The sequence below is a fragment of the Giraffa tippelskirchi genome, chromosome 6, assembly GCF_054371585.1.
Source record: "Giraffa tippelskirchi isolate mGirTip1 chromosome 6, T2T-mGirTip1v1.2.pri, whole genome shotgun sequence".
Lineage (NCBI taxonomy): Eukaryota > Metazoa > Chordata > Mammalia > Artiodactyla > Giraffidae > Giraffa > Giraffa tippelskirchi.
The window spans coordinates 39,556,632-39,581,170 of NC_137280.1; the positions used below are offsets into that span (position 1 = coordinate 39,556,632).

A 24,539-nucleotide genomic window follows, 5' to 3' on the forward strand; every position below is an offset into this window, starting at 1 on the left:
TCAACGAACTCTATCTAGTCGAATTTCTTGAATATACTCCCATCCAACATGAGTGGAAAACACATTCTCTTCAAGTGCACATGTAGTATTCACCAGGATGGACAATTTTCTGGGTCACAAAATGAACTTTAACACATCTACAGTGTAGAAAATCATACAAAGCACACTTTAGAAATATAACAGAATTAAACTAGAAATCAATCATAGATACCTGGAAAGAATACTCTATCATGTTTGGAAATTAAACAACACATTCCTAAATAACCCACAGGTCAAAAAAGAAGGCTTAATGAAAAAAAAATTCTTTTGAACTAAATGAAAATACAACATATCAAAATTGTGGAATGAAGCTAAGGTAAAGGGAAGTTTATGATATTAAGTGCTTATATTAGAAAAGAAGAAAGATCTAAAATCAGTAACCTTAGTCTCCATTTAGATATTGAGAAACTAAAAACTGCAGAAAAAAGATCAAACTTCAAACAAACAAAAGCAATGAAATAGGAAAGGTGCAGGAAGTCATAGAGTGATAGAATCCAGGCAGTATGGCTCTAGAATCTGTATGCTCAACTAGAATTGGAACACTGAAAAGACCAGTAAGCAAAGTAATACATAAACACTGATAAGCATGAGCTAAGATAAATTAACTAATGACCAGCAATAACATTTAAGTTAAGAAGGAGGCAATCCTTAAAGAATTTTACAGGCTTATACAATTTAGATGACAGGTATATTTATTAATTTCAAAATTAAGTTGAGTAAATAAGTTGTTTTTAATTTAATAAGAAAAATAATATAAACATAATAATAATACTTAGGTTATAGAAAGCTAAGGATAAAAAGTGGGAATGGTAGAATAGAAAGTAATTAATCACAAAGAAAGCAGAAATAATTTGGAATAAAAGAATAAACAATCACAAAATACAATGACATGTATATGTAATTATAAATGTCAGGCATTTATGGAAAATCCACAAGTTGATAAATTTGCTAAAACAAAACAGTAACAAAATTTTGCTTTAAGCTGTCTAAAAGACGCAATTCTAATCATAGAAAATTTGAAAGTGAAAGAATGAAAAAATATAGTAGGCCAATAAGACAAAAGAGAGGGCTATGCTAATATTAGAGAAGAGGAACTTTAAGAGGAAAAAAAAAAGCATTATGAAGATGAAATATGTAATAGTAAAATGCTATAATTCATCAGGAAGATGCAAAATTTCTAAGCCTATATAGAGCTAATGGCATAGTCTTGAATATATAAGGCAAAAGGAGCAAAAAATAATTATCAAATATTATATATGCATCATTTTGCAACTGATAGATGAAGCAGGAAAAATTTAACAAACTAACTGACATGCATAAATAGAAGTCATCATCCAACAATTAAAAATGCACATTCCTGTCATTCATTCATGAATGTTTATAAAATTTACCATATAAAAAGTGATAAAAATAAAAGTAGTATTAAACAGATCATATTTCCTGAGAAATATACAATAAAATTAGATATCAGAAACACAGAAATAATAAAGAAAACCTCACTTTATTTCAGAAATTTATTTCAGAAATTTAAAAAATATTCTAAGTAACTCAGGATTTGAGTTCAATATTATGAAGCAAATTAGGGGAGGATATCTACTTCATATGAAACTAAGCTATAGTCAGGGGACAATTTAGAGCTTTGGTGTCCCATTTTAAAGTCAGAAAACAAGCAGCTGGAAAAAAATTAGTAATATTAAATAGTGAAAAGAAGCATCTATTGCTATTAAAATAAAACAAAGATTAAACAAATAGGTTCAAAACAGTCATTTGTTTTTTATTTTTTATGTAGATAATAAGCTGGAAATCAACATCTGCTAAGTCTTATGAAGAAAAAAGAGAAAAGACACAAAGCTTATTAGGAACTAAAGAGAGGAATAAAGTAGTTACATCAGATATTTTAAAATAATATGTGACCACTGTGAACAATTTTATGGCATTGATCAGAAGATCTAGACCATACAGGCATTTTCCAAAACAAATTTAATTTAGTAAATCTGATCAGAGAAAATAGAAAAGCTGAATAAAGTCATTACTATCTTTAAAATTATATCAATTTATTAAAATCCACAAATGATAAAACTTCAGACTCCAGAAGTTTTTCAAGGAAATTATGTCAAACACTTAAAAAGCACAAAAACTCAATGTTTAATACACCATTTTAGAACATAAATAAAGAACCTCTACTAATATATTCTTAATTCTGAAATCAGGCCACAACAGGTTACTAAATATAATTCTTAAATAAAAATCAGCAAATTAAATCAGTCAATGTAAAAAAATACAGTAAAATATGACTAGATTGGATATACAAGTAAGTCCCCTACACACTAACCTTCAAGTTTTGAATTTTCAAAGATGTAAATGTGCATCTGGCTCCAGCAAGAACCAGAACCTGTGCCATGAACATCAGACATGAGTGACATTACAGCCTGCTCTCTGCCTCCTATCCCTGATGATCCTTCAGCTCTACCATCTCCCACCTATTCTCTCCCCTTCAGTAACTCTTCTTGCCTGTTCACTAGCTGCCAGTCCCTATATGCCAGCTTTGTACTATACTACTATATTTTTCAAGGTAAGAAAGTGTAAGATTATAGTATACTGTGTAAGTGTAAGATTATACTGTAAGATTAAAATTTTTCATTTTTTTGTTTGTTTTTTATGTATTATTTGTGTGAAAAGTATTATAAGCCTATTACAGTACAGTACTACATAGTCAATTGTGTTAGTTGACTACTGAACTAAATTTGTTGGACTTATGAACAAATTGGACTTACGAATGTGGTCTCAGAATGGAACTCATTCATATGTAGTGGACTTACTGTTAATATTTGAAAATCTATTGATGATATTCTAATTTAATTTGAAGATTAAATTAATAAAGATTATAAAGTGAAGTAGAAGTCACTTAATAATACGCAATATTCATAAACAATAAAAAGTCTTAACAAACTACAAATACCAGTGAAATTTTAAAATAAAAAACTTACATCAAATATTATTCTTAACAGTTACTAAGATCATTACTTTTAAATTCTTGAAAGAGATGAGATGGCAACTATCATTGCTTTTTTTTAAATTAGAGGATAATTGCTTTACAATATTGTGTTGGTTTCTGCTGTACAACAACATGAAAGTGAAACTGAAAGTTGCTTAGTCATGTCCACCTTGTTGTGACCCCATGTATTATACAGTCTATAAAATTCTCCGGGCCAGAATACTGGAGTGGGTAGCCTTTCCCTTCTCCAGGGGATCTTCCCAACCCTGGGATCAAACCCAGGTCTCTGGCATTGCAGGCGGATTCTTTACCAGCTGAGCCACAAGAGAAGCCCAAGAACACTGGAGTGGGTAGCCTATCCCTTCTCCAGCAGGTCTTCCCGACCCAAGAATCCAACTAGGGTCTCCTGTATTGCAGACATATTCTTTACCAACTGAGCTATCAATCAGCTATAAATATACATATATCCTTTCCCTTTTTACTCCCACATCCCACCTCTCTAGGCTATCCCAGAGCACCAAGCTGAGCTCCCTGTGTTGTACAGCAGTATTTCACTAGCTATCTATTTTACATATGGTAGTGTATATAGGCCAATGCTACTCTCTTAGTTCATCCCACTCTCTCCTTCCCCTGCTGTGTCCAGAAGTCCGTTCTCTATATCTGCATCTCTATTCCTACCCTGCAAATAGGTTCATGAGTACCATTTTTCTAGATACCATATATGTGTGTTAATATATGATATTTATTTTTCTCTTTCTGACTTACTTTACTCCATATAGCAGGCTTTAGGTTCATCCACCTCACTACAACTGACTCATTCATTCCTTTAGATGGCTGATATGTACCACAACTTCTTTATCCCTTCATCTATCGATGGATATCTCGGTTGCTTCCATGTCCTGACTATTGCAAATAGTGCTGCTATGAACACGGGGGCACACATGTCTTTTTCAATTATGGTCTTCTCAGGGTATATGACCAATAGTAGAATTGCACCTCTGATATCTCCTATAATGACAGGCAGGTTCCTTACCACTAGTACAACCTGGGAAGCCAACATGGTAGTTTTATTTCCAGTTTTTAAAGAAATCTCCATACTGTTCTCCATAGTGGCTGTATCAAGATCATTGCTTTTATTTGATCTTGTACTAGAGGCTCTAACCAGGAGAGAAATATAAGAAAAAAATACCATAAAAAAGTCCAATCAACTTAATTGTCCAAATAGAAAACCCAAAAGAATTTATAAGTACATTATTACTATTAATACAATCATTTAAAAAGTTTGCTTATACAAGTATTAATTGTATTAATATATACTATACTGGCAACAAATTGATTAAAAAAATATACTGGGTTCTGAAAGAAAAAAGAAAAATCTCATGCACCAGAGCAACAAGATGTTAATGAACTTAGGAATGGTTAAAGAATATTATAAAACTTTAGAAACTCATTATAGTTAAAGAAATGGAGACATATACCATGTTCATGGATATGAACACTGCTCAAGTTAATCTACAACTTTAACAAACTTTGACACAACTTGCACCCATAGCCAATGCCATTTTCACTGTATTTGAACAAATGATTATATAATAAATGTAGAAGAGGAAAATGTCCAAGAAAGCCCAGAAACATGAAGAATAACAAGTAGAAAGGACTTCCCCAATTAAACATAAAGGCATACTTTCATATTAATAAGGGAGTGTATGATATTATTATAGAGACAGTCAACATACAAGTAGAATAGAATAAAACACTGAAATTAGAGCTATGTCTGGATGAGAAGTTGATATCTGAATGCCATTCTGGACCAATGGGTAAATGATGGATTATTTAATAAACGATCCTAAGACAACTAATTACATCTATGGAAATCATACAGTCAAATCCCAAACACAAAATATATATAAAGTAGATAAATGACTTAAATATAAAAGCAAATCTTTTAGAAAAATAAGAATCAGTAATATCAAATATGTTTATTGTCTCACTATAGGAAATGGAATCGTAATAAAAGATTTAAAAAAAACACAAACCATAAAGAAAATATTGATACATCTGATTATATTAAATTAAAAAAAAACCTTTTTGCTTGTTTGTTTTATAATATCAAAAGATACCATAAGCAAAGCAAAAAGACAAAGCGCTAACTGGAGGAAACATTAAACAGCAATATAAAATGATGATTATGAGAAAATGTAAGAATACTGTGATGAAGTATTAATTTTAAAATTATATTTAGTTACATAGACTTCAATTATATAAAACACACACACAAATATACACATATAGACGACAGATGTAGATAGATGAGAAACAGGAAACAAGAGAGACTCACACAGAAAGAAAGAGAGATACTCACTAATGGGCCTTATCTTTCAATTTTATCTTGCCACCATTTCCAAATGAATCATGATAATACATTTCAATATATCAGTGTCTTATAGTATCACTGTATGATAGATGATAGAATGTTCAGGTTTTTCACCCTTAACCTCAATTACTGAATTCCTGTTAGTCTACCCAAACCTGACTAAACACCTCTACTTAACCAGAGCCCACGTATGGAACCCAGTGTGACTCCCAAAGTTTGGCACTTTTTACTTCTTTCTCATGTAGCTTCAATCCTTGGCTCTTCTTGGTGAAAATTTTCTCATTACACAGAACTCACTAAAACTGGAATTAAGACCCTAAAACCCTAGCTACAAATATCTCATGCTGCTCTTTTTTGATGCTCTCTCACCTGATTTATATGTGAGCAGATTCCTGTAAGAATGTCTGCCTCCACAGTACTTTGTAATCACTCTCTAGTAAGAGTTAATATACTCTCTTTTGTTGGTGGGGGTGGGGTTGGGGGTAAGGCTACATGGTTCTGTATATGGAATCCTAGTTCCCTGACCCAGGATTGAACCTGTGCCCCCTGCACTAGAAGCATGGAGTCAATCACTGGAACTTAAGGGAAGTCCCTTAATATACTCCTTATGAATTTTCTGTCTGTGTATCTTTTCAACTGGACTTTCAGCCCTATAGCCTCTTTTGCTCAGTTCTCTTTGTGAGAATATTTTCCTTTTTAGCTATCAGTTATTATGCTCTGTAGTTTGGCAATCTTATCTTCTCTCTTGATTGCAATTACATATATACAAATAATTTTCATACACACACACACACACATACATATAAACACACAGAAATATATATAAGATAGAGAGACAGGGTTAGGTACAGAGAAAGAGAGAGACAGGGAGAAATGGAGCCAGGGCAACCCAGGCCCACTCTCTCATCTACCGTTATCTTAGTATCTCAAACTTAAAGTGTCCTAAATGGAAATTATCCCCTTCACAACATTCTCACTATACTCCTGAGTAAAATCTGCTTCTCCAGCACTTTCTTACTCTATAATTGGCACCATCATCAGCCCAGGAACCCAACATAAAATCCTAAATTTTATCATTTCTCTCTCTCCCATCTTCTCATCTACTCAATAATCAATTCTTGCCACATCAATTTCACTTTTATCCTTTTTCAAAATAAATGCTTTATTCTGTTTATCACATCAAAATTAACTTTAGAATCCTTTTGACAAGCTTTTCTCAAGCTATTAATTAATTCAAAAGCTTCTGAATTATTTACCTTAGGTTCATTTTCTTACTCAGGAACCTGGCAATTCCATTTATTCCTTTTTGTTTTCTTTTAAATCGCTTAAATTTATAATTACCTTGAAATTGACACACCTCTGCTTACAATTATTTCCAAACATCATTTTCAAAAACACATAATAATTTTGATGGAATTAGTTAATACATTTTTAATCCCAGTTTTGTAACTTTATTATAAATATTAGTTTTGTAAAATATATTCTTTCTAAAAAGAATAATAATGCTTTCCATCACCACTTCCCTAGCACTTTTAATTATAAAACTCATATAAGCTTGATTGAAAAAAAAGCAGTTTACAGTGTAAATAAATGACAATTTAAAAGTCAATTCATCCCCTTCTCAGTGTCAGTCTACACTGATAGGGATATAGACATTGTAACAAGTAGGAAGGTAAGTAAATAAGTTATATTAAAAATACATAATTATCTATCTATAATTTCTATATAGAAATATATACATTTCACAAACATTCACACAAAAGCATACATACACATGTAAAATTTTCTATATACATAACCTTTTCAAATGTCTATAGAAATTTCAGCCCAAATAAAACTGTAGTGGTCAACCATCAGGACATGAATATTATTCTACCTTTATATATGGAGATCTATCTCATTTTTAGTCACTGCCTGAAATATACACACACATATATATTTTTGTTTGTTTGTTTGTTTGGTCAAAAGACATTTCAGTGGTTTCCACCTAGATCACAAGAATTTGGAATGGGGAAATAATCCTTACAGATTATCTTTTGGTTTTATATAGGAGAAAAAACAAATGGAATTTAGGAAAAGCCAGTGCATAAACAACATACTTGGGGCTTGCCTGGTGGCTCAGATGGTGAAAAATCTGCCTGCAATGCAGGATACACAGGTTCAATCCCTGGGTCAGGAAGATCCCCCAGAGAAGGAAATGGCAATCCACTCCAGTATTCTTGCCTGGAGAATTCCATGGACAAAGCAGCCTGGCAGGCTATACAGTCCATGGGGCCACAGAGTCGGAAATGACTGAGCGACTAACACTTTCACTTTCAAACAACATATTCAGAAAATATTTAGGAATGATAATTAACTGGTAGTAGCCAGTTCAATCATGAAATCTACTAAGCTGTGAATTAGAAAGAAGGTCAAAGGGAATGATATTCTATTAATCAAGGCACACTACCTTGTAGGAACTAAGGAATACAAGAATGAGGTTGTTAATTATTTTCTCTGATTAGGTAACCTATTTCTCCTCATGTGCATTTAAATATTAATCAGAGATTCACTTTAGTACAGGATTGTTCAAAAGGATAAAATGAGGGAAGAGTTCAAGTATAAGATAAAGAGCCACTTAAAGAGGATGATAAGAGTCACCTGCTTACTAAACCTAGCATTTAATAATTACTAAAGCCGCTTGTAAACTTGATGATAGATTTCATTTTTGCTGTCTTATAAACAGAACTTTTGTTAGTGAAATTAGTTTAGTGTTTGACTTTCAGATTCTTATAAAAATTATTAAATCTACTTTGAAACCTATTGTTACTTAAGTTTCAGGTTCCACTAAGTTCCTAATACATTAGAAGACTGGTATGCAGTGGTAGAAAGAAAAGGTACAATTCTCTATGATAAATGTCTGATCTCAATTTACATAATCACTTTTAAAAGCACATCCAGGTTTTTAAAATGCAAAACACCTTCTTTTTCATTAAGAGATAAAGGCACTAAACTAACCAATTTTAAAAGGGCAATTTTACCTCTGAGAATCTTAAACTCTGGAGATGTCTTTCCCGAATCAAAAAAATTAATTAGAGTGCACTGTGTTAGTTATTACAAGCAGACTGTCAAGGGTCATTCCACTTAAATCATTGAGTAGTAAGCTGAGTTAATTATTCAGAGTCCGTGTATGTACAAAATATTTAAAATGTAACTGAGAGTTAAATGGATTCATCACATTCTTTCTCAGATGATTTTTTTAAAGTAGATGAAAAAGTGGCAAGAACTCACAAATATTTGCAGCTCATATTATGTGCTTTTTGTAACTCATTAAGGAACTTGCAAACTCACACACAATATAACTATCTCTAGTGTAAAGGCACACTTGTGTTTGCATATAAGAGACAGGACAGTGAAACAGACTCAAAAAGATTGCAAGACAAATGTTTTTACATTGTATTTTGATAGTTTGCTTTATCTTTGTCCATAATTTAGTAAATAAATATAATTTCAAAACATTAGGGTTTTGAGTTTCAAACTTTTGAGAACGTTGTTCTGTTTATCTTGTGCTGGGAAAGGATTAAAGAATAAGATAGGGAGAAAATCCTACTCATTGTAGACCACAAACAATCTTACATTCACTTGGGAATTCCAAAGGGGTATTTGAAGGCAAGAAATGAATAGTATTAATGAATAAGCATGCACAGCCAGTATGGAGGCTAATTCTTCATTTGCGGTTGAGGAAACAAAGAGGTTAAATGACTTCTCAAAGGTTCACCAACAAGTTAGCAGAAGTATCAGATTTACAAATCAGTAACTAAATCAAACATGTAGTGGGTAAAAATCCATGCCCGCACTTAAAAACTAACATATTTTCAGAGAATATCAGCATAGGAAAACAGACTTTTTCTCTCTAAATCACTAATAAACTATTTATAAAATCCTCTGAGAAGAAAAGCTTTTCCTACTGATAGTCATAAAAATTGTCAAGAGTTGAATGTATCCCAGATTCTGGTAGACATTTTTATAACTACTTATATGACTGAGGGGATATCTATCCTCCTTTTCACTCATGGACCACCAAATATACCAGGTATAATTCAAACTCACAAATTCTAGAGTCAGATAGATAAAAGGCTCAAACTAGTTTCCATTGTTCATAATTCACTCAATAAGATCCCAGAGTACTTATATACAAACAAGAGATCATTTTAATTTGCAATAAAAACATCAAGAACCTAATAAATCATTTAAGTGGAACATAAATATACAATTTAGACAAAGGTAAATATAAATAGAATACCAACATATGGGAAAATATCCACATTTGGTAATAACCAAAGGGTTACCCTGGTGGCTCATATGGTAAAGAGTCTGCCTGCATTGCAGGAGACATGGTTTCGATCCCTGGGTTGGGAAGATCCCCTGGAGAAGGAAATGGCAATCCACTCCACCATTCCTGCCTGGGAAATCCCATGGATGGAGGAGCCTGGCAGGCTACAGTCCATGGGGTCGCAGAGTCAGATACAACTGAGCAACTAATACTTGCACTTTCACTTTTCAAAGGACATTCATTTTAAAACATAATTTTATGCCTAGGAAGTTAATTTGATAAATGATAACATTATATACTGCAGATAACTGATATCATTCATATAATGCTGATAACAATATAAATTGCCCTCCTCTAAGTGTATATATATACATATACGAATACATATATATCAAGAGCTATTAAAATGCTTGTAAATTTTGACCTAGCTCTAAATTTTGGCCAGTTCTAAGAAGGTGTCTTTCTTGAGATTTAATACACAGAGAGGCATTTTAAAAGCAGAAACACTATTGTTTAATATAAACAGTAAAACTCTGTTTTCTTTCCTGATCACGCCCAGAATTTTACTGACTTTTAGGATTATGAGGGCAACTTTAGGCATATGTATTCTGAAAATAGTCTAAAGTGATTCCTAGGTCCTTAGATAACCTAGAACTTTGTGTTTACTGATTTTAAACTAGTTCCCATCTATAGCAGAGGATTATAACTTGTGATGACATCATTTTCTCATATGTGGCATACTCCCATGGGCACACCCAGAGTTGTCAACAACTCATTATGACTGAAAGCAACACCACCCCTTTCCTACTCAAAAAACTCATTTCACAATTCAAGAGAATGAGACAGTTTTTTATACACATAGCAGTGATTCAGTTCTAACATAAAAGAAGCAATCCTCAAAATTTGATAAAGTATTACTCACAACAAACACAACACTGACTATCACACATCAGCATGTCATGGCACCATGTACAGGAGGTTCTGACTTAGATCAGTAGCCATTGTAAGAATATCTTGACAATATCTGTCACTGGAAGCCAAAAACTGTACACTGAATTTTGTTGAGTTACTCTTACTATTATAATAAAACAATATATGGCATTTATTATATGATTACTCTTTATCAGGCTCTATGGCATCCCTGATGGCTCAGCAGTAAACAATCCACCTGCAATGCAGGAGATGTGGGTTCCATTCCTGGAGTCAGAGAGATCCCCAGAGCAGGAAATGGCAACCCACTCCAGTATTCTTGCCTGGGAAATCCCACGGACAGAGGAGCCTGGCAGGCTATAGTCCATGGAGTCGAAAAGAGAAGGACTGAGTGACTAAACAGTAACAACAAAAATGTTACTTTACATAGTTTATCTTGTTTAACACCTACAATAGTTCTGTAGGTGACCATCATTTTAATCTTTATTTTACAGAGAGGAAAATTGTACTTAGAGAGTGTAAGTAATTGCCCAAAATATAGAAACAAAACCAAATACAAATATACGGCTGCTGCTGCTGCTGCTGCTAAGTCGCTTCAGTCGTGTCCAACTCTGTGTGACCCCAGAGACGGCAGCCCACCAGACTCCCCCGTCCCTGAGATTCTCCAGGCAAGAACACTGGAGTGGGTTGCCATTTCCCAGATGTCAAAGTCATCCATGGAGTCACAAAGGAGTTGGACACAACTTAGCGACTAAACAACGTCAAAGTCTATTCTCATAACCAGTGCTTTTTATTTTTCCCACATGAAATTTCTTCAAGTATTGAGAATTACTTGCCTATGCAGTCTTCTCTATGGAAAGTAATGTCCTTCTCCCTCTATATTCCAAATTGCCCTTTCTAGTGGCACCATACCTATTTTGGAATTATTACGAATCTGTGTGGAGAAAATCTACATATTTTAAAAACTATGTGTGTGTGTGTTTATGTGCTTTTGAAATATAAACAAATCAAAATCTACATTATGTTTCTCAAATGTTGCTGTTTTCTTGAGAATCTATCCAGGAAATGTTTCCGTATCATCATATATTGGGCACTCTCAGTAGACAGTTAACTTATCTCTAGGTGTTTGCTACTACAGACAATATCATCATAAAGAGTTTGCAAACATCTTTGCCAATAATGTGTGAGTCCTTCTAGAGACAGTATCCCTGAGTCAACAGGTATAGATTTTTTTTTTCTTTTTGAGAGAAAAGGTCAAATTACTTCAAAGTCATTGTAATCATTTATGCACACACCAACACTATATGGCAATAAAAGGCCTGTTTTCCCACAATCTCATTGAAACCAATATTAACAGAAATTTCTATTTTGGCTAAAATGAAGAGTAGAAACATTACATTGTTGTTTATACTTGCATTTCTTTAATTATTTGTAGAGATCAGGCATTTTACCATATGTTTAATAGCTTATTTTTTTCTTTGAACTACATGCAAATATCTATTTGTCTGAAAAGCTGTTTGCTATTATCTTGATTCATAAAAGTTATTTATGTATTAAAATCAATATTCATTTAAAATATGTTAAAAATACTATTTATGACATGTATATTTATTTTTAAATTTCATATAGTCAAATTTCATTATTTGCTGCATTGTATACTTTACTGTGTTTATTGTATAGAGGAATTCTTACTAGATTTAAAGAACAAAATATTCTTTCTTTCTCACTTCCTCCTTTGTACCAATTTTGTAACTATTATTTTACATTTACAAATGTATTTCATCTGAGATAAACAAGGTTCTACTGTATAGCACAGATAACTATATTCAATATCATATGATAAACTATAATGGAAAATAGTATTAAAAATACATATGCATAACTGAATCTCTTTGCTGTATAGTAGAAATTAAAATTGTAAATCAAGTATAATAAAAACTCATTGTTTAAAAATATATATAAATAAAATCAGATGCCAGGCTCAAAGCCTAGGTCCATCTGAGAGTTTACCATATATACATGTATATTTATTTGAATAGTACCTCTGACTTTGTGCAATGTTTCTTCATTTTCTGCATACTGTTCATCGAAACACAAAGATTTTCGATTTTGATAAGTCAATTTGTTCTTCCTTTGTTGTTTATGCTTTTAGCATTGTATCCAAAAATCCACTGTTTAATCCAAGGTCATGAAGATGTAAAACTGTTTTATTCTTTTTTTTTATATAAATTTATTTATTTTAGTTGGGGGCTAATTACTTTACAATATTGTAGTGGTTTTTGCCATACATTGACATGAATCAGCCATGGGTTTACATGTGTTCCCCATCCTGAACCCCCCTTCCACCTCCTTCCCTATCCCATCCCTCTGGGTCATCCCATTGCCCCAGCCCTGAGCATTTGTCTCATGCATTGAACCTGGAATGGTGTTCTGTTTCACATATGATAATATACATGTTTCAATGCTATTCTCTCAGAACGTCCCACCCTCACCTTCTCCCTCAGAGCCCATAAGACTGTTCTATGCATCTGTGTCTCTTATTCTGTCTCGCATAAAGGGTTATCGTTACCATCTTTCAAATTCCATATATATGCATTAGTATACTGTATTGGTGTTTTTCTTTCTGGCTTACTTCACTCTGTATAATGGGCTCCAGTTTCATCCATCTCAATAGAACTGATTCAAATGTATTCTTTTTAATGGCTGAGTAATACTCCATTGTGTATATGTACCACAGCTTCCTTATCCATTCGTCTGCTGATGGACATCTAGGTTGCTTCCATGTCCTGGCTATTATAAACAGTGCTGCGATGAACATTGGGGTACATGTGTCTCTTTCAATTCTGGTTTCCTTGGTGTGTATGCCCAGCAGTGGGATTGCTGGGTCATATGGCAGTTCTATTCCCAGTTTTTTAAGGAATCTCCACACTGTTCTCCATAGTGGCTGTACTAGTTTGCATTCCCACCAACAGTGTAAGAGGGTTCCCTTTTCTCCACACCCTCTCCAGCATATATTGCTTGTAGACTTTTGGATAGCAGCCATTCTGACTGGTGAGAAATGGTACCTCATTGTGGTTTTGATTTGCATTTCTCTAATAATGAGTGATGTTGAGCATCTTTTCATGTGTTTGTTAGTCATCTGTATGTCTTCTTTGGAGAAATATCTGTTTAGTTCTTTGGTCCATTTTTTGATTGGGTCGTTTATTTTTCTGGAATTCAGCTGCAGAAGTTGCTTGTATATTTTTGAGATTAATTGTTTGTCTGTTGCTTCATTTGCTATTATTTTCTCCCATTCTGAAGGCTGAAAACTGTTTTATTCTAAGGATTGCATAGTTTAAGCTCTTAGATTTAAGTTATTGATCATTTTGAGCATATTTTTGATTATTTTGTTAGGTAGGGGTCCAACCTCATCCTCTTGAAAATGAATTTCCAGATGCTGCAACACAATTCATTGAAGAAACCATTCCCTTCCCATTCAATAGTCTTAGTACTCTCATCAAAATCAATTGACTATAAATGTATGGCTTTATATCTGGACTCTCAGTTCTATGTATCTCAGTTTGATTCCAGTACCATACAATTTTAATTACTGTAGCTTTGTGATAAGTTGTGGTATGTTTTGAAGTTAGGAAGAATGGGTCATCTAACATTTATTTCTTTTCAAAATTGATTTGTCCATCCTGGATCTCTTATTTTTCAATATGAACTTTAGGACAAGCTTGTCAAGTTCTGCTAATAAAGACAGCTGAGATTTTGTTAAATGAGTGGATCAGTTTGGAGATTGTGCCATTTTAACACTATGAAGTCTTCCAATCCACGGACTTAGGATATCTTTCACTTATAGTTGATACTTTCACAACAGGGATTAGGGGTACCAGGCCCCCACACAGCTATAAAAATATGAGTTTAATTTATAGTTCAGTTCAGTTCAGTCGCTCAGTCATGTCCGACTCTTTGCAACCCCATGGACTGCAGCACACCAGGCTTCCCTGTCCATCACCAACTGCCAGAACTTGCTTAAACTCATGTCCATCAAATCAGTAATGCCATCCAACCATCTCATCTTGTTGTCCCTTTCTCCTCCTGCCTTCAATCTTTCCCAGCATCAGGGTCTTTTCAAATGAGTCAGTTCTTCGTATCAGGAGGCCAAAGTACTGGAGCTTCAGCATCAGTCCCTTCAATGAATAATCAGGACTTATTTCCTTTAGGATTGACTGGTTGGATCTCCTTGCAGTCCAGGGGACTCTCAAGAGTCTTCTCCAACACCACAGTTCAAAAGCATCAATTCTTCAGCACTCAGCCTTCCTTATAGTCCAACTCTCACATCCATAAATGACTATTGGAAAAACCATAGTTTTGACTATACACAGACCTTTTTCAGCAAAGTAATGTCTCTGCTTTTTAATACTCTGTCTAGGTTTGTCATAGATTTTCACCCAAGGAGTAAGTGCATTTTATTTCACAGTTGCAGTCACCACCTGCAGGGATTCTGGAGCCCAAGAAAATAAAGTCTGTCACTGTTTCCATTGTTTCCCCATCTATTTTCCATGAAGTGATGGGACCGGATGCCATAATCTTAGTTTTTTGAATGTTGACTTTTAAGCCAGTTTTTTCATAGTTACTGAGTTATAGTTTTGCTATATTATGATGCCTTTGTCTGTTTTGGTATCAGGGTAATACTGGCCTCATTGAATATATTCAGAAGTGTACCCTCCTTTTCAGTTTTCAGAAGAGTTTTCAAAGAATTTGTGTTAATTCCTCTCTTAATGTTTGCTAGAATTCATCATCGAAGCCATTCAGTTACAGACTTTCCTTTGTAGAAAAGTTTTGTTTACTGATTCAATTTTGTACTTATTCCAAGTCTATTCAAATATGCTATTTCTTCTTGAGTCAGTTTGTATAAATTTTGTCTTTCTAGGAAAATTTCCATTTCATCTAGGCTATTGAATTTGTTGGCATATAACGAGGGCTTCCCTGATGGCTCAGATGATAAAGAACCGGCCTGTAATGCAGGAGACCCAAGTTCAATCCCTGGGTTAGGAAGATCCCTCCAGAAGGGAATGGCTACCCACTCCAGTGTTCTTGCTGGAAAATTCCTGGGACAGAGGAACCTGTCGGGCTACAGTCCATTGGGTTGCAAAGAGTTGAACACACAGTAGAGTCTCATTTGTGTTTCCCTCTTATTCTGTTAACTTGACATGAGTTAACAGAAGACCCAAAAGTTGGTGTGAATTTTGAATAATATACCCTTAAATAAATAATTACAATTGGTAAAATATTATTCCTGCAGAAAATTATGACTTATATAAAGGTTATTGGAACAAGAGTATACATATCTCTTTCATTAGGCATGGCTTTTTATAGAAGTTCTGTATTGATACTCTGATATAAACGATTATATGATAGAATTAAAGGATCCTCAGTTCAGTTCAGTTCAGTTCAGTTGCTCAGTCATGTCTGACTCTTTGAAACCCCATGGACTGCAGCACACCAGGCTTCCCTTTCCATGACCAACTACCAGAGCTTGCTCAAATTCATGCCCATTGTGTCGGTGATGCCAGCCAACCATCTCATCCTTTGTTGTCCCCTTCTCTTCCTGCCTTCAATCTTTCCCAGCATCTAGGTCTTTCCAATGAGTCAGTTCTTTGCATCAGGTGGACAAAGTATTGGAGTTTCAGTTTCAGCATCAGTCCTTCCAGTGAATATTCAGGACTGATTTCCTTTAGGATTGACTGGTTTGATCTCTTAAGGGACTCTCAAGAGTCTTCTCCAACACCACAGTTCAAAAGCATCAGTTATTTGGTTCTCAGCTTTCTTTATAGTCTAACTCTCACATCCATACATGACTACTGGAAAAACCATAGCTTTGCCTAGAAGGACTCTGGTCAGCAAAGTAATTTCTCTGCTTTTTAATAGGTTGTCTGGTCATAGCTTTTCTTCCAAGGAGCAAGAGTCTTTTAATTTCATGGCTGCAGTCACCATTTGCAGTGATTTTGGAGCCCCCCAAAACAAAGTGTCTCACTGTTTCCATTGTTTCCCCATCTATTTGCCACGAAGTGATGGGACTGAATGCCATAATCTTAGTTTTCTGAATGTTGAGCTTTAAGCCAACTTTCTCACTCTCCTCTTTCATTTTCATCAAGAGACTCTAGTTCTTCGCTTTGTGCCATAAGGGTGGTGTCATCTGCGTATCCGAGGTTATTGATATTCTCCCAGCAATCTTGATTCCAGATTGTGCTTCATTAAGCCTGGCATTTCACATGATGTACTCTGCATATAAGTTAAATAAGCAGGGTGACAATATTCAGCCTTGATGTACTCCTTTCCCGATTTGTAACCAGTCTGTTGTTCCAAGTCCAGTCTATTGTTTCTTGACCTGCATACAGATTGCTCAGAAGGCAGGTAAGGTGGTCTGGTATTACCATCTCTTGAAGAATTTTCCACAGTTTGTTGTGATCCACACAGTCAAAGGCTTTGGCATAGTCAATAAAGCAGAAATAGATGTTTCTCTGGAATTCTCTTGCTTTTTTGATGATCCAACAGATGTTGGCAATTTGATCTCTGGTTCTTCTGCCTTTTCTAAATCCAGCTTGAACATCTGGAATTTCACAGTTCACGTACTGCTGAAGCCTGGCTTGGAGAATTTTGAGTATTACTTTGCTAGCGTGTGAGATGAGTACAATTGTGCAGTAGTTTGAACATTCTTTGGCATTGCATTTCTTTGGATTGGATGAAAACTGACTTTTCCCATCCTGTGGCCACTGCTGAGCTTTCCAAACTTGCTGGCATATTGAGTGCAACACTTTCACATCATCTTTTAGGATCTGAAATAGCTCAACTGGAATTCCATCACCTCCACTAGCTTTGTTCGTAGTGATGCTTCCTAAGGCCCACTTAACTTCACATTCCAGGATGTCTGGCTCTAGGTGAGTGATCACACCCTCATGGTTATCTGGGTCATGAAATCTTTTTTGTATAGTTCTTCTGTGTATTCTTGCCACCTCTTCTTAATATCTTCTGCTTCTGTTAGGTCCATACCATTTCTGTCCTTTATTTTGCCCATCTTTGCATGAAACATTTCCTTGTTATCTCTAATTTTCTTGAAGTCATTTCTAGTCTTTTCCACTCTATTTCTTTCCTCTATTTCTTTGCCTTGATCACTGAGGAAGGCTTTCTTATCTTTCCTTGCTATTCTTTGGAACTCTGTATTCAATGGGTATATATTTCCTTTTCTCCTTTCTCCTAAAGGATCCTGGTGGTTCCCAAATGTCTTAATGTTTACGTACAGTGTAAATATTTTAATTTTCTTTTTAAATTTTCAGAGAGGTTTCTATTAGCATGTATATTATATTAATAATATCATGGCATATTTTTTAAGTGTCTGTACATGTTTTTGAAAATTTTATAACTGAAAACTGAGACACCAAGATAATGTTAAATGCAATTTAAGTTTAGCTTCTAAATTAATTTGGCATATCATAGCATAAGACTCTTCCTTTAAGAAAAAAAATCTATGAAATCCTATGAATAAATTCATAGAGTAACAAAAGCAAGGAACACAGAAATATCTAGAGAGTTTCTTTCATTACTGTAAAGAAAACAAATACACCTAGGAAAGATCAGGGAGCACTCAGGAAGGAAGTAGATTTGATAATAGGATTTAAGATGAAATAAAGATTTTCTGCCCTGAATTTATAATGATGTGCTCCTCTTCAATAGCTATAAGAAATAATGTTATCTTTTTTCTCTGTAAGTTATTTATTAGATATATAACTTACTGGGATTTTTATGTCTTTTAATTTCTCTATTATGTCCACTAGTTAGGAATCCCTTCTGCAAGGACTCAAATGTGATATCCTCTGCCTAATGAAGTTAAATTTGCTTTAACAATGCACAAACACAAACACATTTCTTTCTGCCAGTAGAGAGAATAGACTTTGCTTTAAAACTGCTGTTCTGTGTACCTAAGGGCCTTTAAAGTAGATCCACATACAAATACATAGCTCTGTTTGGTTCCCAGTCATTAAACTCTTCTCATCTATTCAGTATTTATATACTCAGTGAAATTTTGTGGGAAACAAAAGGCTGTGGACACTACTTAACCAAGCTATTCTGTATCACAGGTCAATGGAACTGAGAACACGCACTTCCTACAGCAAAATTTGTACTTGCTTGATAAGGTAATGTTTCTAAATCTAGTAAACACTGCTGCATTCGATTTTCCTACGTAAATTTCATAATCACAAAATTTTATACCTGTTATCTGAGACACAGCAAGCCTTCCTATTAAAACTTATTTTAATGCTATTTACTTGTATAGTGATAACATATTTGATGTTGCTCCATTGGAATATAATTTCCACCTACGACATCATTTTTGTTTTCTGTATTTTTTTCCCCTCTTTCAGCTGTGGTAACAGTCCTGTTGATTGTCATGGAACAAAAGCTGAAATTTGTATGAACTTTCCAGGAAAAACAGTTACATGTTATTGAATGTTGCAGGAGAGGGTCTCTGTATAAATTAAACAGTATGAACAAGTACAGGAGTCTTTAAGAATTCTAACATTTGATGGTAAATCCCCTCTTAATGTTATAAGGTGGAGAATTCTAGTGCAGGCTGCCTAAAATAATTAGGAGGCTGAAAAATATCTTAAGAAAAACTATAGTAATATCAAACTTTTATTTGACTATTAACAGTTAAAAGTTGAGGGCTGCATGAAACATAAATCTAAATAGCTCAAGTCTTATGAAGGCAATGAAACACGTATACAGTTTAAAAAATTAGAATATTAAGATATATTCAGGAAGCTCTCAGAAACCTGTAAATAGGTGTCAGGTAGAGTTCATGACAAAAAAGAAAAAGATTAAAGACTAACAGTGACCAGAATAATATTTTTAAAATATTAGCTACCTTAAAAAATAGATATTATTGTAGTTTTGCTTTATCTTGTAATAATTTTCTGTACTGTCCATATTTTGTTCATATAATTATAATATTAAAAATAGATTTAAAGATAAATTACTTTTGAAGAAGTAACAGATTTTACATACTAGTTTTGATATTAAGTTCTTCTTCCCATGGAATTTCATACATCTTTCAATTATACATTACTACTAGTACATCCTTATAAAAATAAATACAAAGGCTTTACTGAGGAGGCAGGGAATGTTTAATTGATAAATTTTTAAAAAGAGCAAAGAGAAAATATTGTTATTGATAATATTTCTTAAGTAGGGAGGTGGCTATGGCTTCCCAGGTAGCTCAGTGGTAAAGAATCTGCCTGCCAAAGCAGGAGATGCAGGAGATGTGGGTTTGATCCCTGGGTCAGGAAGATCCCCTGGATAAGGAAATGGCAACCCACTCCAGTATTCTTGCTTGGTAAATCCCATGGACAGAGGAGCCTGGTTGGCTGTAGTCCATGGGTTGCAAAGAGTTAGACGCGACTGAGTACTCATGCACGCACATGAATGGCTTCCCAAGTGGCACTAGTGGTAAAGAACCTGCCTGCCAGTGCAGGAGATGGAAGAGACATGGGCTTGATCCCTGGATGGGGAAGATCCCCTGGAGGTGGGCATGGCAACCCACTCCAGTACTCTTGCCTGGAGAACCCCATGGACAGCAGAGCCTGGTCAGCTACAGTCCATGGGGTCTCAAAGAGTCGAACACGACTGAAGTGACTTAGCACGCAGGCACCGGAGGTGGCTATACGATTTTAGTATTATTCTTTATACTTCATATATTACATGTTTATGTGTCATATAGTTCATTCTAAAAGTGTAAAATGTCATGTCTTTATGGAAGTTATTGTATCTCCCTTATACAAGTTCCAAAGTTGACAAATGCTCAAGTAGAGACATTTAAAAATCAAGAAACTGCCAGCTTCTCAGCCTAGTGAATTCTGAGGCTTACAGAAATATTACTGGTTGAAGTCCTGTTTAAGAACAACCTCACATCCTTAACAACGTTAATAAAAGTGATAATAGTGAATGCCATCACAAGGGGATGTTACAACTGTAGATTTCTGAGATATGACAACTTATTCAAATTTTCTTTTATCTTTAGATGTTCACACAAACAAATATACACACATTGCAGGCCAACACTGCAGGAGGAGACTAAGGAAAAATCATGTGGTAGAAGGGAAGATTTATTTGATAGTATTTCATATCAAGGAAGAGGACACAATTAGAGGGGTACGAGGGAACTGTTTCATCTTTAAATCTTAAAACACATAATCTGTGAGTCAATTGCCAAAGCACAAATAAAATAAGCAAAAATTCATTTTGCTCTAAAATCACAGCTTTATTTGGTAACATATACAGGCTTACTGGTCTCCCCTGGTGAATCAGACAGTAAAGAATCTGCCTGCAATGCTGGAGACTGGTGTTTGATCCCTGTGTTGGGAAGATTCCCTGCAGAAGGGAATGGCAACCCACTCTCGTATTCTTGTCTGGACAAAGGAGCCTGGTAGGCTAAAGTCCATGGAGTCGCAAAGAGTTGGACACAAGTAAGGGACTAATACTTTCACTTTCATAGGCTTACTACTGGATCTTAATTACTCATTAATGGAGACCAAACTTCATGAAACTATGCAGTTTCTTTAATACCAAGAACATTGCCTTGCACATAGATGAGAGGCCATAATTTACAATCAATTTAAATTAAAATTGCTATTGTCATCTTTTTAAAGTAGTTTGTTGTTAAACTAAAATATAATTTTCATGTATTTGAGTGCATGTTTATTTATACATATTTTGAGTTAATTATATTATCTAAAATTTGGCCCTTTCAAACATTACAATTGACTACTATTCATATAGTAAAAAAAAAAAAATGACCATTTTTATGTTCTAGGCACTAATCTAGGCAATAACTTCAAGGATTAATAAGTTATAGTACCTGTACTTGATAAAATTGTTTCTAAATATATATGATTTATAATATTTTAATATGTAATCTTTATTTATTACATTATTCAGTAAAAATAAATTTAATTTTTAGTCAGTAAAACCAAATTTAATCTCTAGTCAGCGGCAGTATTCTCAATGGTCACAAATTAAAGATCAATTTATGCAACTATAAAAATGCCTTATTAATGTTTGTCTTATTATTTTAGGCAATAAAAATGACTTAAATTTTCACTTATCTGCCACATCATGTTTCCCTAGTCTTCCTCTACACTGTCAGCCCTGTGGGGGGATGAATGTGTGTGTATGTGTGTATGTGTGTGTGTGCATGTGTGTGTTGGAAGGATGAAAGAGAGGGAGGATGCTTTTTAACCACTCCCTGCAAAAACACTTTTTCTGACTTGATTATGTTATTTATTTCATGCTGTCTGTTAATTTATTGAATACCTGTTCATAACCTCATTGCACTCTGTTTTTTGCACAAAGGTTAAATATTTTATAAAACTCAGATTTTCCCAGTTTTTACAACAAAGTATGAACTTGATAAATTTTCATAAATGAACTCGAAAGCTTATAACTATTTAGTCAGCAGTCCTAAAATATATTATTATCTAATATCAATACAGTGCTGCTCAGAGACCTCGGTCGTATTTTTAAAATATCAATATAGCGATGGCAGATTGTATTATTTAGCATTGATGACTATTCTACATATTTGTTTCAAGTGGAAAATACAGCAATGGAGAAAATGAAAGAAAATACGCCTCCAATTACTTGGGACAAATTTTCAACTATTTCTTTTGGAAACAAATCACAATAAAAACATAATCGGGCTTCATGAAATTAGTAGGTACAATAAAGAATTTTTCTAATTTTTATTAACATCAGTGGGAAGTATATATGCTTCTTTTTTTTTTTTTTCTTTTTTTTTTTTAATAAATTTATTTATTTTAGTTGGGGGCTAATTACTTTACAACATTGTAATAGTTTTTGCCATACATTGACATGAATCAGCCATGGGTTTACATGTGTTCCCCTTCCTGGACTCCCCACCCACCTCCCTCCCCATCCCATCCCTCTGGGTCATCCCATTGCCCCGGCCCTGAGCCTTTGTCTCATGCATCGAACATGGAACGGTGTTCTGTTTCACATATGATAATATACATGTTTCAATGCTATTCTCCCAGAACGTCCCACCCTCACCTTCTCCCTCAGAGTCCATAAAATTGTTCTATGCATCTGTGTCTCTTATTCTGTCTCGCATATAGGGTTATCGTTACCATCTTTCAAATTCCATATATATGCATTAGTATACTGTATTGGTGTTTTTCTTTCTGGCTTACTTCACTCTGTATAATGGGCTCCAGTTTCATCCATCTCAGTAGAACCGATTCAAATGTATTTTTTTTAATGGCTGAGTAGATATACATTTTTCACAAATTTTAATATTATATATATGAATATATATGTGTATATGTGTTTGAACACATATATATTTTAATCATGTTCCAACTCTGTTCCCTCATGCATCTCTTGCAGGCACTAAGTCAGACCTGTTTTTTGTGTCCAATCAGTCTTGTTCCAAGAACCATCCCCTTCCTCAACTTCAAAAGGCAAGAGGCAGAGACTGCTTAGGATGGGTGGTTCTTCTTTTTTCTCCAGAGAAATCACCTTCATTGCTTATGAGTTGAAGCTAGAAATGTCTTTGTGGCCTTCCTCATATGGTTCCTGTGAGGATAGGTCAGACCATTCTGAAAATCAGCTGGGGTTGGCAGAAAAGTAACAAACTTCAGGGGGACTCTGACAAATCATAACATCTCTTGCAGACTTTGGTTCTTCTCTACAAAACGAGGCTCATCTCATAAGATTGCTTTGAAGAATTAGCAAAATAAATTATGTGAAAGTTTTATGTACTCTATGAAGTAGCATGGTAAAGTCTGTTATTATTAGGTGAGAATGGGATATATACATATATATATGTATATATATATATATATATAAAACGATGCATAAATGTAGATAGTTACTATAAAGCTTCAATTTAGTGCAAGGATTTGCATTTTTATCCCCAAATACTCTCTGCTTTAACTAGCTTTTCTGGTCTCTTTTGAATCTTCCATTGTGTAGCTACTGAAGGGACAATAAAAGAATCTTCTTGACCCTCCCTGTGTGTTTTCAGCTGGGACAGAGATTAGATTAGCATCTAATCTCAGATGTTAGTTAGTAATTCAAACTATCAGTGCTGAAAGAATTTAGAAAGGGAAGAAACAAATAGGTGGGAACAATAGGGACAGATTGAGGGGGAGGTGACACTCCAGACACGTCTTGAAACATTGGAAATAACATTAAGTGAGCATTCCAAACCAAAAGTAGAGTATGAAAATAAGTACATGGGTATGAAAAATGAGTATAAAATGAGTATGAAACTCATTTTAAGGGCAAGTTCCTTCAGTGGGCAGGAAAAGAATGAAAGCAGTTCATAACAATACATGTTGGTATAAAGCAGGTGGCTTTATACCAGTGTTGAATATTCATTGAAAGGACTGATGCTAAAGCTGAAGCTCCAATACTCTGGCCACCTGATGAGAAAAACTGACTCATTGGAAAAGACCTTGATGCTGGGAAAGATTGAATGCAGAAGAAGAGGAGATAGTGAAGGACAGGGAAGCCTGGTGTGCTACAGTCCATGGGGTCACAGAGAGTGGAACACAATGCAGTGACTGAACAATAACAACAAATAAAGCAGTGGACAAGAAAATCAGCACTGCCCTGGGGCAAACCTTCCCTGGAGAGGATGTCATTGAAACAGGCTTAAATGTCTGGTCATAATGACTTCATTGGACTAAAGCTGCTCACTGGTTCACTGGTTTCCAACTTTGCTCTTCCTGGGCCATCTTCTGCCCACTGCTGTCTTCCTCTGCTTGGAAATCCTCATAATGGATCTAAACATTTGTCTCCAAACAGATTTACATCTCCATTTC

The 24,539-nt window shown here is 34.5% G+C and overlaps 1 protein-coding gene across 2 annotated transcripts in view; it reads right to left on the bottom strand.

Moving 5' to 3' along the window:
* HNF4G (hepatocyte nuclear factor 4 gamma) overlaps positions 1 to 24,539 on the bottom strand; it is a 436,782-nt gene that overhangs the window by 39,323 nt on the left and 372,920 nt on the right. The window lies entirely within an intron of this gene.